Here is a 15,652-nt window from a genome sequence, read left to right on the forward strand (position 1 = left end):
TTTTAGTTTTTTTTATAGGATAAATACAATTTTTTTGTAAAATAGTATATAAAGATAATTCATATTTAGATTTGCTATATTACTATTTTTTTTATTTGTTAGCAAAATTATAATGATCTAAGAACATTGCTCTTCTTTTTTTTAACTACAATGATCTAGGAAGGAATGCTTTCTTTTTTCTTTTTCATCATAGAAATAAAATCTTAAACAAGGTCAATTAATCTACTACTTTTCTAAGTTATGATGGACCATATTTGTAGGAATGCTTCTCTTTTTTCTTTTTCATCATAGAAATAAAATCTTAAATAAGATCAATTAATCTTGTTCCTTCCTAAGTTATAATGGACCATATTTATCTTAGTGGACGTAATCCTCTCATCATTATAAGTTATAATTTTCAATTTTTTTTAATAAAAAGTTAAATAATTATTAATTTTTAATATAATAAATATATTTTATTATTATTTTATAAATAAGAATGAAATATCAATATATAAACAAATATATCATGTTAATAATTTATAAATAATACACTGTTTAGGGGAATTAATATTGCTTAATATTAAGAAGAAATAATAATATTTATAATTTTATATAATAATTAGTTATATCTAGATTTAAATTGTTTTTTAATATAAATAATTAATATGGTAGAAAACATAATATATAAAACTAAACTAAAATATCAATAGATAAATGATTAACTCACTTAAATTCCAAAGAAATGATATCTAAGATAAATAATTATTATTAAAATTTAACATAAATATAAATTATTTTATAATTTTTTTTATCAATAATAATAAAATAATTAATACAATAAAAAATATACTATATCGACATATATAATTTATATGATAATCTAACTACTTTATATATTCAATTTATATGATAAACACGAATATAGTTATTATTTTTGGGATTCAACTGCATTAAATAAGTCATTCACGTATGACCATTTCCATGAGAGGTAGTCGTAAGTGACTAGTTATCCAATGTTAAATTACTTACTTTTCAATCGATTTATTAATATAACTTATTACTGGTTAAATATAATTAAAAAAATATATTTATTACATCACGTTACAGTATAATTTTTAATTTCTTTATAAAATATATTATTTAAATTATATATTTATTTAGATAATTATTAACATATATAATTTCCATAACCATATAAATACCAAAACACTAAATCTCAATTGTAAATAGAATCACCAAAAAATCATAGTATGCTGGTCAAAGTCCATTGAAAGCGTTGTAAAATTATAGGAACACCGCCTCAAACTCGACAAATTGTACATATGGAAATTCTTATTTTCAACGTAGTTTAACGGAAAGGCGTAATGAATAACGTTCAAAACGACCCTTGTTTGACATATCATGTATTTAAACATTTTTAAACGGAGTTGGTTTTAGTGTGAGTTTTTGGAAAATTTTCTGGTGAATTTTTTGGTTTAATTTGTTTAAAATCATGTATTAATTCATTGAAATTATAAGATTGATGAGTAAATCCTGCACAATAAAAGTGTTTTAGAGAGCTTTTCATGATACTAAATCCATATATACAGTCAAAAAATTATTTTAAATAACACAAATCAATATTTTACAAGAAAATTTTCCACTAAATTCCAACACCCAAAACTCTAACTCCAGACAACTCCCTTTTAAAGGATTCCCCATTACGGCTGTAGAGGACTGATGTCAATTAAATTTTTTAATGGTTTTCTTTCTTTCCTCCGAGGTTTTCTACTTACAAGACTGAGTAAGTGGACACTGGACGTATTCGGTCAAATAACGGTAAAAAATGAAACCGCTGAATTAAATAGCGACTGAACTACAAGATTACAAAATAAAGTGAAATTTAAAATAGAACGGTCAAGTGAAAGATAGAATACAAAGAGATTGTGTGACCGTTACGAATTCCAACAGTCGGACGAAGCGTGAATATAAAAGGAGCCTGTGACCCTAATCCAGAACATAAAGAGAGTGTGTGACCGTTTCAATTTCTTAGAGATTAAGCCCAAGGGTTCCATCAATACTTCGTTTTGATGGGCTTCTGTTGTTTTGTTTATCCTTTTTTTCTCTTAGTTTCGTTATTTGATATGGATATTAGTTTGGTTTTTTTTTTTGATTTCTGAGATGAGAGGCAACCTACAGATGGATGGATGAAATTCGTGATTTCTATGAAGGTTGGTGGATAAACATGATTCGCCGTGTTGGATTTCATCACGACGGAAAGGTGCATTTTTGTTCCTATTCTCTCTCTCCATTGATTTTTTTTTAAATAATTAAATCGTTTTCTGTTATGATTGAATAACTTTGTAATATTTCGCTCATATTTTCTTTACCATGCTGTTCTGGAAAATGAAACTGTCTGTACAGTATTATAGCCTATTTGGTTTTCTGGAATAACAATTAAGTTTTATATTTCGAAAGCTGTAGAGCTTATCATTGTTAAAAGTATCCAAAATGACTGCTTATTTAACAGTCAAAAGTTAAATCTATTTTCTCTATGCGCTCATTAAATTTTTTCCCCACATCCATTCATTTTTCAGGTGCAGATAATTTTCACTTGTGGATAATTTTCTAATTCGTGAGTTTTTCTCTGAAAATGAAAATAACGGGACGCAGTATTTTCCTTGGATTTCACGGTTTAGTGGTTCCTTCTATAATTATGGTCATGCTTTCTATAAGCCATTATTCATTTCCAGTTGAGTACAGATACATTCAGTTTACTTCGTTGGGTTTGGTTTAGTGCGAGAGACGTTTGAAATGTGAAAGAGTTTCCAACTTCATGGAGAAATTGCTCTCAATCTCTTCATTCGGTTGTGGTGGTCACTTCTTGGAGGTGGCTTAGTTCGCTTAAGTCAAGTGGTTTACTTGGTTTGGTTTTGTTGAACGTGGAAGGAATTGGAAGTCTTTCCAACTTCTTGCAGCTGTAGTAAGTGACAAGTGCACAATCTCATAAACAATTTCTATGAATTTGTTGGACAGTTGTCCAACTTTGTTTCGAAACCTGCTTGTTCTTATTTTGTATCTTAGAGTTGAATGAATGGCCAGCTATGCATATATATTCCACATTTTGTGGCACATAATTGCCGTTTCCCGAAGTAACTCCTTGGCATATAAGCACCGTTAGAGTCAAACCATTGATTCTACTTTTAGCAATGTATCGTCTCCGTGATATCAGAAAATTTCCCAAAACCTTAGATATATCATGTGCTTGGCGTTTTTCTCTCTCGAGTTCGTTCTGCCTTGTCCTCCTCGGAGAGGCTACCTCAAGACAAGTTGCCCTAAGGCTTCTCACAGTAGGCATCAACTTTACATGTGTAAAAGTCAGCATTCCATTTCAACTTTCTCATTTCGATGTGATGTTTTGCTGCCTTTTTCTGCTTTTGAGGTCGATATACCTTGGGAGGTAATAGAAATTACCTTCCCTGCCTCACTTGGAGACCTTGAATTCTCTCTCCCTCCGTTTCACAAGGTTAGCTCCTTCACCCTCACCAAATAAGACCTTCAAAATAAATGTTTGGGGGGCAAAAATGTGATATTTTTATGGGAATAAAATACGAATTTGATATTTATATATATCATAACCATTTTGGCACCATTCTGCGTACCAAATATTGACTTTTCGAACGAATCGGTCAGTCTATATAACACCCATTACTCATCTGAAATATCCATCCTGAGACATACTCTATATATATATATATAACGTTTGCGCCTTCTCAATATTATTATTAAATAGGGACTGCATTTTATACTTACGACCTATGTTATACTATAACAAACAATATTAATCTATTTATTTAACACATTTTTATATATATTTGTTTATAGTCAAAAGTGGCTAGATGTGGTATTTTCAGCTTTCATTATAATCTATAATGTATTGAACTTTTGTGCCAAATTATTTGTATTAAAACTGAAATAGTTTTGTTTATATTTCTGATAGATGTTTGCGTTGGAAAACATTAATTCCAACTATCTGCAATAAATGCAGTAGGTAGTCTCTTTTGGAGAATTCGGAGGATGTCTTGAGAGATAGATAGCTTTCTGGAGAAGCCACCGACTCCAGAAACTTCTCTGTTGTATATAAAATCCTCTTCAGCAATTGAATGAAGACAGTGTTCTGAGTTTTGTGTTCAGTATCTGTGTTGGGTTATCTGATTTGGTATCAGAGCTCAGGTGAGCTGTGAGAAGAAAGAGCTCAAGTGAAGTGTGAGGAGACAGAGATTAGGTGAAAGGTGGATTGTTGTGAAGCGCGAATTGTTGTGAGTTGAAGCGCTTTGTTTGGCCTATCCATGTTGAAGGTTGAAGGCCTTGTGGAGCTGCCTGGAGCAGAGTAGAGCCACGTAGCAGAGTAAGCTGGGGCTGCTGTAAAGTGTGTTTGGAGGATGCCGAGGGTTGCAGCGTTGTGGAGGTCGATTAGTAAAGAGTAGGGTGAAGCCTGCCTCAGATTTGGAACTTGGATTGTTTGTCTGATACCTTGTTTTTCATGTGCATAACCCTGTGTTTGGTGAGGAGGATTGTGTTATACGATGGAAACCGCCGTGGAAGGTAAACTCCTTTGGTTTTTTTTGTTTTTTCTCCAAACGCTGTTGTAGGGATCTATGCTGGCGTGGCCGTATGTTTGAGAAAGGAAGTGGAAACCGCCGTGGAAGGTAAACTCCTGCACTGTTTGGTTTTTTCGTTTTTTCTCCAAACGCTATTGTAGGGATCTATGTTGGCGTGGCCGTATGAAGCCGAGGTTTGAGAAAGGAAGTGGATGCTGAGAAAGTGTGAGCGATGCCGAAGATAATACTTTGCAGAAAACGTTGGAGCTGTTGCTGCCGTTGCTTGATGGGCATGTTGTGAGCCCCACAAAGGTGGAGTCTCTGAACACTAAAGAAGCTGAAAAGCTTGAAGGTGAGTGTTCTGTTGAAAAAATTGTTCATGTTGTGTGAAAGTGAGAGAAGTAAAGTGGCGTGAACGTTAAAAAAAAAAAGCCAAGCTCATTACGTGTTTGGTTCCTAAAGTCAAAAAAGTTTATTTTGTGCTATGTAATTTGTCTTATTGTAACATGAAACCAAAAAAGGAGGATCGATCTAAATAAAGGAAAGAATTTATTGCATTTACACAGGGACATTAAAGTTGTAAAAGCACCTTGCCTCAAAATATTTATTTGGTGGAATATTTTTAAGTGAGTTTATTAAAAAAAAAAAAAAAAAAAGAGGAGGCAGCCATATTATCTAATGATATTGGATAAAATTTTATGATTTATGCTTGAGGGTTTATATTTGTGAAAATTAGTAATGTTTTTCGTGATTGGCATGGTGAAAAAAAAGTAACATGGCTAATGTATTGGCAGAATCTTATTTATCTGACTCTAACAAGTTAGACTATGAAAATTATGCAAATTGGAAGTTTAAGTTGCAATGGAAGGCAGCAATACATGGGCGATTCTGTCTGGAGCTGAAGTTAAGCCAGTGTCCCCTCAAGCCACAAATGCTGCAATTCAAGATTGAGAGCAACAGAAAAACAAAGCAAAGGTGCTTTTGTGGATGACGGTTAAGGACAACATTATTCCACACATTAGAGAGTGCAAAACATCCAAGGAGACATGAGACACTCTCAAAAATTTGTATGAGACAAAGACTACAAATCGAATATTGTATTTAAAGAGTAAGCTTCTTTCAATTAAGATGGAAGAAAATGAAAGTGTTAGTAATTTTATTTCTAGAATTAAAGATCTAAAGGATAAATTAGGTGACATTGGTGAATCAGTATCTAGTACAGACTTGGTTACTGTGACATTAAATGGAATGCTTGATGAATATCAAATGTTTATAACTGGTCTTTCAGCTAGAGAGAAGGCTCCTACTTTTGATGAGTTGGCAGGTATACTTATGCAGGAAGAAGAGCGGAGAAGAAGCCTTAAACAGAAATCTCCCAATTCAGATTTGGCATTGATGGCCAAAGGGAAGCAGTCCTTCAAAGGCAAACAGTGGGAGAAAAATAAAGGCAGAAAGCCACAGGTAAAATCATTTCAAGGTACACCTTTACCAAGGACAAATGCCAAATCAAGTAGAGATGATGTGTGTTATTACTATGGAAAACCTGGTCATTTTGCTAAGAATTGCATGAAAAGGAGGACTGATAAATTTAAACAAAGAAGGCATTCAGGAAATTATGTTGATAGAGATGAAGCAATTAGTCATGACGTTAGCAATCTTAAGTTGTTTGTGTCTAATGTTGCTTTATCAACAGAAACTGATGATGATAATGCTTGGTTTATAGATTCTGGTGCATCAATCCATATGTCATGCAAAAGAAATTGGTTTGATACTTATCATGTGATTAATAATGGTGGAAACATCTATTTAGGAGATAATAGATCACATGAAATTAAAGGATATGGTGATATAAGTGTTATGATGCCTAATGGACAAGAAAAACAAATTCAAAATGTGTTGTATGTTCCAGGATTAAAGAAGAACTTAGTTTCAGTCTCTACTATCATAGATCGACATTTAAAAGTTGAATTTGTGAAATCACATTGTTTGGTAAAGGATGTGTAGGACAACTACAAGGTTGTTGCAAAAGGAATGAGAGTTGGAGGTTTATACAAGTTGGATGTAATGAAGAATGGGCATCAAGCTTTGACATCAACAGGCATGTCAACTATAGTGCTTTGGCATCAAAGGTATGGACGCTTAAATCATATTGACCTAATGTTACTACAAAAGAAATTGATGGTAGAAGGTCTTCCAATTATTAAGGGTGAACACTTTGAATGTGAAGGTTGTGCACTAGGAAAACAACATAGGGAATAATTTCCTGTGCATGAAAATAGAGGAAAATGTGAAATACGTGAACTAGTGCATATTGATATATGTGGTCCAATGCAAACTAAGTCACTTGGTGGAGCATATTACTTTCTTATATTTATTGATGCTAGCACTAGATACACTTGGGTATACTTTATAAGAAACAAAAGTGACGTGTTTGAATGCTTTAAAGAATTCAAGAGTATGGTTGAAAAGCAAATAGGAAAGAGCATTAAAATTCTTCGATCAGATAAAGGTGGTGAGTACACTTCAGGAGCTTTTATCAAATATTGCAAACAAAATGGAATTATGCAACAATTTACAGTACCACATACACCTCAACAAAATGGAGTAGCTGAGAGAAAGAATAGAACATTAGTTGAAAATGCTCGTACTATGTTAAAAAGTAAAGGACTTTCTAATATTTTTTGGGTTGAAGCCATTAACAGAGCTGTATATCTTAAAAATAGAAGCCCTATTAAGTATCTTGAGCACAAAACACCATTTGAAGCATTGTAAGGTTTTAAACCTAAAGTTAGTCATTTAAGGGTATTTGGATGCAAGGCCTTTGCTCATATTCCTAAAGAGGATAGGAGAAAGTTAGATGCCAAAGCCATCAAATGTATTTCTATTGGATATTGGACTGATAAAAAAGCATATAAATGTATGATCCAAGTACTCACAAGGTCTTTGCAAGAAGAGATGTTATATTTCATGAGCATGTAGATAAACAAATAAAAGAAGATGAACATAATATATGGCAGTCTCCTTATGAAAACTTTAAGGAAGAAGAAGAAGTTGTGGAATCAACTCAAGTACAAGAACACATGGACATTCCAAAAGGCACATCAAGGAATCAAAGTCCACAAAGAAGTGATGAAGGCACTTCACAGAGAAGAAAAGGAGAAGGTACTCCACAAAGTAATGAACCTCTACGAAGGTCAACACGACAGATTCAAGCCTCCATCAGGTATAAATATTATGCCTTAATGTCTCAAGTAATGATTGTTTTTGAGCCCTTAAATTATGAACAAGCCAAAAATCATAACGAATGGATGGAAGCTATGAAAGAAGAATATGATTCTATAATGAAAAATGAAACTTGGGAATTAACAGAATTACCTGAAAATAAAGTCCCTATAGGATCAAAATGGTTGTACAAGAAAAAATTTAATGCAGATGGTAGCATAGACAAGTATAAGGCAAGATTGGTTGCAAAAGGTTATTCACAAAAAGAAGGTATAGATTATGAAGATACCTTTGCTCTGGTTGCAAAAATGAATAAAATCAGAATAATGATAGCATTGGCAACTAAATATGATTGGAAGCTACATCAATTAGATGTAAAGTGAACTTTTCTACATGGTGACTTAAAAGAAGAGATTTATCTTGTTCAACCAAAAGGATTTGTAAAGAAGGGTCAAGAACATCTTGTATGCAAGTTAAAAAAGGCCTTATATGGACTAAAATAGGCCCCCATACATTGGTATGATAAAGTCGACAAATTCTTCTTTCGGCAAAGATTTAAAAAAAGTAAAAATGATCCTAATTTCTATGCCAAGACAGGTAGAAATGGCGATATAGTATTACTCTCTATATATGTTGATGATCTAATAATAACAGGGAGTGCTGATAAATTGATTACAGATATAAAAATAAAGTTATCACAGGAATTTGAGATGAAGGATCTTGGGGAGATGCACTATTGTCTAGGTCTTGAAGTATGGAGAGATGATGGAAGAACCTTAATCGCACAAAGCAAATATACAAATGAATTACTAAAGAGATTTCATATGAATGGATGTAAAGCAGTGAGTACTCCATTGGAACAAAATATGAAATTAAGAAGTGATGATGGAACAAAAGAGGTGAATGGAACATTGTATCGACAATTAGTGGGAAGTCTGAATTATCTCACTACCATTAGACCAGACATTGCTTATGCAGTAAGCATACTTAGTCAATTCATGGCTAAGCCTCATGAAAGCCATTGGATAGCTGCAAAAAGGGTCCTTCAATATTTAAAGGGAACTATCAATTTTGGTATTGAATATACTAATGCTTGTAATGTTGAATTGACAGGTCATTCTGATTCTGACTGGGCTGGAAATCTAGATGACAGGAAATCCACCACTGGATACATCTTCAATATAGGATCAGGAGCTATATCATGGAGCAGTAAGAAACAGGAAACAGTTTCCTTGTCATCAACTAAAGCAGAATATAAAGCATTATGTGGTGGCACCTCTGAAGCTATATGGTTCAGAAGAATACTTGAAGATGTTGGTGAAAGTCAAAAAGAACCTATAGTTATCAAATGTGATAATCAAAGCACCATCAAACTGGGGAACAATCCTGTATGTCTTACAAGGTCAAAACATAGAGAGACACAATATCATTTCATAAGAGAAAAGGTCTAATCAAAAGAAATTTCTCTAATATATTGTAATACAAATGGGAATGTAGCTAACATATTCACTAAGGCTCTTGGGAAGGAAAAATTTGAGTTTTGTAGAAGTAAGTTATGTGTTGTAGAAAATCAAGATTATAAATTAAGAGTATGTTTATAGTATCTTATGTATTGTCATATGGTTGGAATTAAGGGGGAGTGTTGGAAAACATTAATTCCAACCACCTGTAATAAATGCAGTAGCTAGCCTCTTCTAGAAAATTCAGCGGATTTCTTGAGAAATAGATAGCTTCCTGGAGAAGCCACCGAATCCAGAAACTTCTCTACTATATATAAAAACCTCTTCAGCAATCGAATGAAGATAGTGTTCTGAGTTTTGTGTTCAGTATCTGTGTTGGGTTATCTGATTGTTTGTAGTGTTTATATTTTTTAATTTGAGGTGGTATAGTTTTTAAATTTGAATAAAAATCCATATTTTTATATGCATATATAGCCTTTTCCTTTAAATTTTATATCAAATTTACTCATTTTTTAAGTTAGAAATCTTTTTAACTATACCCTTAATAAAGGTTTGTATCATGAAGAAAGATTTTTTTTATCTTGACTCCCACTTAAAATCAATTCAAATCATATGACATGATATTGAGAGAGGGGGGAGAGGGTCGTAGGTGAGAGATAGAGAAAGGGAGGGAACCTACGGGTAGAGAGAGCGAAAGAACTGAGTCATGAAGTAACAATGAGAGTGGCAGAGATATTTCTAAAGAGAGGCAAAGAGAAGAGGTAGAGAGAGGGGGGTAGGGAGTGTGTGGTAGAGAGAGAGAGAGGGTGGGAGGGAGATCAAGAGAGGTGAATGAGAGAGGGATAGATAAAGGGAGACATATATGGTGAGGGCGAGGATGGGGTAATGGAGAGGGAGAGGGAGATGGTGTGGGAAATGGAGGGTGAGGGAAAGAGAGGGAGAGTAGGGGAGAGGGAGAGGGAGAGGGCGAGGAGAAGAGAATAAGAGAGGGGTAGGGGGAGAGAGAAAAGGTGGTATGGTGGGGGGCAAAGGGGAGAGAGAGAAAAGGAAAAGAAAAAGTGAGAGAAGGGCAGAGGGAGATCCAAAGAGATGCAAAGAGTGATAGGTAGAGAGAGAGAGGAGGGAAGGGAGTTTGAGGGGGAGAGAGAGGGAGCGAAAGAAAGGGGGAGGGAGATGGGATGAGGTATAAAGAAATGGGGCCATGGTGGTAGGGAAAAGGGAGAAAAGGCTGAGAGTTGAAATGAGTGAGAGTAGGGGATAGAGAGTTCCAAAGAGAGGCAAAGAATAAGAGGTAGAGAGGGGAGGTGTCATGCCCCTACACTGGCGGTATCTTCCAACAGCACTATAGTGAGGTGCGGCACTACCAACCGTTTTCTTTTCACCAATACTTACGATTGTAGATTACGCCTAACATTCATACATAGTTTATTTTTCATTACCAAGTATTATCTTTATCCTTTATACAGTGAAATCCTATAACATTCACATAAACAACATTATACAATATAAATGCATAACAGTATAAAGGGAGGGGCAACTCCCTGCAATAAGAGTCTGCCCAAATCAATATATATAATCTTCTTTTTATAAATACAAGTTAAATCTTGGGAAACCCAAAATTTACACTTAGCCAAATTTCCAACTTTGGCAAACTTGGTTGCCAAGCTCGTTGGCACCTCCGCGTGCTCACCGTACGACTCACCAACCCTTCGTTCACCTTGTCGCATGATCATGTTGTTTGCCAAACTTGGGCATGCCTCGTCGTAACCAAGTCACGCCACATGGGTGCCTCCACACGAGTCACACCTTCGTTCACAACCTCAACACTTCACCGTTTCCACTATTTCATCATGCACGGTGCACCCTACCCAAGTCACTCGTCCGCATGATTTTTCATTTCGGCGCGCCCTCGCCCGACTGCCTATCTGCACGTCCACCCATTTACCCAAACTCGCTCACCCGAACAACTTCAGCCGAGTTGCCACATGACTTCACCCGAGTCGCCACATGACTTCACCCAGTTCGCTCAAACGACCTCACCCGGGTCGCCACATGACTTCACCCGGCTTGCTTGAATGACTTCACCTAGGTCGCTCGACGACCTCACCCGGCTCGCCCGAATGACCTCACCCAGTTCGCCCGAACGACCTCGCCCGAGTTTCCTGCCCGACAGCCTCACCTGAGTTCTCTACATGAGTTTCCTACACGAGTTTTTCGCCCGAGTTTTCTACACGAGTGTTTCGCCCGAGTTTCTCACCCAAGTTTTCTACACGATTTTTTCACCCAAGTTTTGCCCGTCGTGCGGGCTTATCCATGCACTGCAGAACTCCTTTGATCAAACTTGTGTTGATCGAATGATGGTCGTTTGCCTCCAAACGCCCTTCAATATATACGGGTGGGTGGCAGGTTATGTCACCCGGCTGACCCACGCCTAACGCCCAAGCTGAATCGTTCAACATGTTGCCTTCGCCTAAGTGGAGGGTCGCCCTGCCCAACTCATGGAACCGCCCCCTCAACTCGCCCAACATTGTATAAACTCGCCCTTGGCTCGTTCAATTCACATTTCACACGAGCTCCTCGCCCGTCCTTCGCACGGTGAAGGTGACTCGGACCGCAGGTCCATACATCCTCCCCCACTTGAAGTCATTGTCATCCTCGACAATATCTCATCCCAGCAACCATCTGTCACCAAGATATCCATACCAAGGCATACACCCCATCAGTATGTCATACATCGAAAATCATCCCAATCCATGATCATCAACAACCCTGTCACAATCTCCACATGCTACTCCCACCGTGGAAGGCTGGTCCCTCCATCTCAAGCTACATGCCCACTGCAACATATCGTGTTGACCTCATCATGTGTCTTCCTCATGTGAACTGTTGTCATGATACTCCAACAAATGCTAACACGTCTCTGTACACTTCATGCCCCCATGTTTGAACTAGTTGGGTAGCTAATCCAACTGTCATGCTCAAACCATGAGAATGTACATCCTCATGCCATCATCAGTCATTTCTCTGAACATCCTGTCACATCCTCAACTCGATCAAGAATCCATCTCCATACAAGTGTAAGCCATGCTCAGGTCCATGAAGTAGTCTCCATCTTGTCTGCTACATGTTGTCCATGATGTTTTCTATCCAACATCATCATCCATTTGCAAAACATCCATCTCCTCAAAGTGAAGAGATCATCTCATCAAACTCTGACTCTCGATGTGCCACATCCAAGTCCATGAAGCAACCTCCATCATATCTGCAATGTGCCATTCCTCAAGTCTACCATAGAAACAAGTATATACCTGTCTCATCTCCCATGTGCTACCCATGATCATAGATCAATCAGCTCTCATGTGTCGAAAGTGGTTAAGTCTCGGCTCAACCCATGCCCAATTGTTGCCACCAAGGCATCATCATCGTTGTAACTCCATCACTTCAAAGTGTCTCATATCGATCCTCCACATCAAGTCACTCTTTCGAGCTACACCCATACATGTACTCGAAAGTATGCATCCCATTCTGCATCAAAGTCCCTGACCTCAGCTCCTCAATGCATCAGATCCTCCAAGTCCACCGTATATGAAGTCCCTAAAAGTCACAACCTCATGTCATCATGAGCTCCATGAGTCATCTCCAACTAACATCCTAGCAAGCTTGCATGTCTCGGCCCAAAGGTCTTTGCAAGATGCCTCAGCTCTCCATGTAGTAGGAATGCTCCATAGTCTGCTCACAACTCCATCCAAGTCCATGGCCTTGTTGTACATAATTGCACAACCTCTCCATTAGCTCATAAATAAAACATCTCCATGTCACACCAGCAAATCTACCTCCACTCCTCATTGGATACCCATATGAAACCTCTATAAGTGCTCTTGAAAAATGTCCCTGCATAAGACTGCCATGCTCCATGTCTCCAACCTAATGTCCATGACTAAGTTGCCCATGTAGTCCAACCAAGTAGACCCATCACAACAATCGGTCATCCCCATCCAAGTCTGCAATCTTCGGTCTAGTGAACTCGGTCACCCAACCATATCATCATCATCATGAGTCCCTTCCATCATAGCTCGCCCACTAAAGGTTCCACCAAGACTTGCTCTTGGTCTCGGCCATGAGAAGTCCACCCAGGTATCATCATACCTCAAGTGTGTGCTCTCCAATCTGTCCATCAGTCATGCCGGGCACTTAGCCAATTCTCCATGTGGCTAAAGCATGACCCAATCCTCCACAATTATCATCATGTTCCTCCCTTGTCATGGGCCTTTGTACCTTCTACCATAAGGTCACAAACAACCCCAACAAGTCCTGCAACAGTCAACAATCCTCGCTTCTCCATACAAGGTCTCATCATAGACATCCATGGTAAGATGCTCCTCTGCATCGGCAAACTGATTTTTCCCTTCCCTGCATACGGTCCATCCACCAAATTCTCAAATGAAACACAAGTATCAATAGTACTTACATCATCATCATGAGGCTCCTCCATGTGAGTATCCCCATCCATCCATGTCTGCAAATTGCACGATCCTGGTCCAACTTAATCAACCTCAAGTTCATCCTCCATCGTTGTCACATCTGCAACATCCTCCATCATCACAGCTTCCTCTTTCTTGTTAGCACAATCTGCAACTTCATCCTGCTCCATTTTCCAACCAAGTTGAAGAACTTCATCTTCAACATTCATTTCCAAGACTTCAAGTTCCTTTCAAATCCAGGGATTCTCTTTTTTCAACCACTTCAACCTGTATAAGGTAAGCAAGAGCTTCCCTTCGCATTCTTCCAAACCTGCCATGCCTTGTCATTCAGCTTGGCCCAAGCACTAAGCCTCACCTCTGCTAAACCTGTTTCACCATTCACCTAAATCACCTTGATATTCTGCTTGTCACCCGCAAAACTTGAGCTCCCTTTCAAGTCTTTGGTCTTCCTAGAATCATCTCCTTGATTCAGTTCACCAAGTTTCCTGCAAAACTTAGACCAGCTCTGATACCATCTGTCACTAAGTGCAGGTGTGTATCAACTTCAACGATTCAACACCAGCACCATCTCCCCGACACTAGCTCTGATACCACCTGTCATGCCCCTACACTGGCAGTAATCTTCCAACCGCACTACAGCGAGGTGTGGCACTACCAACCATTTTCTTTTCACCAATACTTACGATTGTAGACTACGCCTAACATTCATACTTAGTTTATTTTTCATTACCAAGTATTATCTTTATCCTTTATACAGTGAAAGCCCATAACATTCACATAAACAACATTATACAATAGAAATGCATAACAATATAAAGGGAGGGGCAAATCCCTGCAATATGAGTATGCCCGAATCAATATATATAATCTTCCTTTTATAAATAGAAGCTAAATCTTGGGAAACCCCAAATTTACACTTAGCCAAATTTCCAACTTCGGCAAACTCAGTTGCCTAGCTCGTCGGCGCATCCGCACGGTCGCCGTACGACTCACCAACCCTTCATTCACCTTGTCGCACGATCGTGTTGTTTGCCCAACTTGGGCACGCCTTGTCGTAACCAAGTCACCACACACGGGCACCTCTGCACGAGTCACACCTTCGTTCACAACCTCAACACTTCACCATTTCCACTGTTTCGTCGTGCACAGTGTGCCCTACCCAAGTCACCTATCCGCATGATTTTTTGTTTTGGTGTCCACGGTGCGCACTCACTCGGTCGCCTGTCTAGATGTCCACCCGTTTACCCAAACTCATTCACCCGAACAAATTCACCTGAGTTGCCACACGACTTCACCCAGGTCGCTACACGACTTCAGCCAGTTCGCCCGAATGACCTCACCTGGGTCGCCACATGACTTCACCTAGCTCACCCAAATGACTTCACCCGAGTCGCCCGACGACCTCACCCGGCTTGCCCGAATGAAATCACCTAGTTAACCCGAATTGTTGGAAATAACACTGAGAGGGGGGGGGTGAATCAATATTATCAAATTCTTTTCAATATTCCCTCTAGATTTATACTTTAATTTATTCTTCAGATGTTGACTATTAATTTGAATGTTAGTACCATATAATAATGAACAGGAACAAAAAAGACAGTCACACCAATGAACACCAGATATAAGGTGGAAACCCAATGTGGGTGAAAACCACCTGCTACAATGTGTCTCTATCTTCTTTCAATTAGAAACTTCTTTTTACAACGATTTTGTATTGGTGCAATCCTTTACCAGTACGTAGGCTTCAATCTGCAGAGAACGACAACCCTCTCTCATTTTCCAGACTCTCCTGGAGGGGAGCTACAACCCCCTTAGCTCTTGTACTAATTGAGTTACTAGTACGTAGGTGCTAACCTACTTCTTTTCTTCCAAGGACCATGTTTCATTAATTTTCAGACTCGATCCATGAACATCAAATAATCATCAA

This window comes from Pinus tabuliformis, chromosome X, assembly GCF_031772625.1.
Source record: "Pinus tabuliformis cultivar Carrire ecotype Pingquan chromosome X, CPIR1, whole genome shotgun sequence".
Lineage (NCBI taxonomy): Eukaryota > Viridiplantae > Streptophyta > Pinopsida > Pinales > Pinaceae > Pinus > Pinus tabuliformis.